The sequence below is a fragment of the Borostomias antarcticus genome (genome assembly GCF_949987555.1).
Source record: "Borostomias antarcticus genome assembly, chromosome: 3".
Taxonomy (NCBI): Eukaryota; Metazoa; Chordata; class Actinopteri; order Stomiiformes; family Stomiidae; genus Borostomias; species Borostomias antarcticus.
In genome coordinates this window covers 17,900,426-17,902,253 of record NC_140236.1, presented here as the reverse complement: position 1 = coordinate 17,902,253, position 1,828 = coordinate 17,900,426, and positions in this window count along the sequence as shown.

Below are 1,828 nucleotides of genomic sequence, written 5' to 3'. Positions count from 1 at the left end.
TTACAGGATCTGTGTTGTCGCGGGGACAAAGACAGCGTGTTGGTCTTTCTCAATCGTTTCTGTTTCAAACGGAACGGAAGTATAACCCGTCGTCGTCTTCTTCTTCTTCGCTGGGTTTAGTGGCGGATCGCAAACAACTTTAATGTGCATACAGCCACCTGCACACAGTACCAGAGTGTGTAACTTGTTTGTCTAGTTCTTCAATTGTGTCACCTAAGAAAGTAGCCAAATGCCTTGCATTCTTTGTTTTACGTTCACTGCTCAGCGTTCATTGCTCACATTTAGGTTGCAAAATTAGGACTTTATTCATAGGCTTATTTTTTATCATTATTTTTATTAGGCCTAGACTGCAAATCTTTAGTGTTAATATTAACTGTAAATGAGAAATTACACACAAAACAGACATGCAGGATTTCTCCTCATTATTACAATTCTGTAACTGTATGACTTGATTTAAGTAATTTACAAATGTTCTGACCCACTGTGACACATTTCCAATAAAGTCAGATTGGGACTGTGATGTAACCACATTGTCACGTTATTTAATTACATCGTAGTTACGGATTTAAGCAGCAGTGGCGGCTACGTTCCCTTACAGTGTCCTTGAGGACGGCTATTTTGGTTATTTTGCGACTGAAAAGGCAAGTGTCAGCTAGGTGTCAGCTAGGTCCGCTGCTGGTACCGTCGGAAAGTTACCACAATACCACCAATGTGTCCCGTCAGTTTTACGTACTGTGTTAGTAGGGGACTATGTCAATTTTGTATGGATCCACAAGTCGATCAAGCTTATTTTTTCTTTGTATCGTGCTGGCCATATACAGTACAATACTGTTATTTTGCGCTGTTATTTTGCGCATTTGACCGAGATAGATAGACTACTGTAGGCCTAGATATAGGTGTTCGTAATAATTAAATTACATCCAGATGGAGAAAACATGTGTTTGAGAACAAGGTAATAATAACAATTAAACGTTATTTGTATAGCAACTTTCATACAGATAAATTCAGCTCAAAGTGCTTTACAACAGAGCATTTAAATTAAAGAATGTGAAACTTAATGATGCTTCATTCGTAGACTATAGGAGAAAAACACTGAGCCCAGCCTGCTAAATCTACTCAAAGACGCCACCTGGCGGTGGTGCATCACTAAAACGAAATAACACCCGTCTGAAATCCCACGAGATTTCCAACGGGATTTCCCTGCCAAATACCGCGAAGGTGAAATGCTGCAGCATGTGACATTTCTAACTTCCCACATCTGTACCAAGGCTATTGAGGGAAAAGCCAGCGTTATTGTGCTGTTCGAGCCAGGAGGACTAGCCCACGCCACCGGAGTCGACCTACGTTGCAGCTGGTCAGGTAAGGGATAACAGTTGGCTACGTTTGTGGGCTTTCTTCGTCTCTTCTCTCTTTCCTGTGAACTGCCTTATTAGATTAGGACTAAGGGCAATCCTAACAGTGATGGTGATGATGATAGTGATGGTGATGATGGTGATGATGACGATGATGATGATGTGATGATGATGATGGTGATGGTGATGATGATGATGATGATGATGATGATGTGATGATGGTGATGGTGATGATGATGATGACGATGATGTGATGATGATGATGATGTGATGATGGTGATGATGATGATGATGATGGTGATGATGATGGTGATGACGATGGTGTGATGATGATGGTGATGATGATGATGGTGATGATGCTGATGATGATGATGACAATGATGATGATGATGACGACGATGATGATGATGACGATGATGGTGATGATGGTGATGATGATGATGGGATGATGATGGTGATGATGATGGAGATGATGA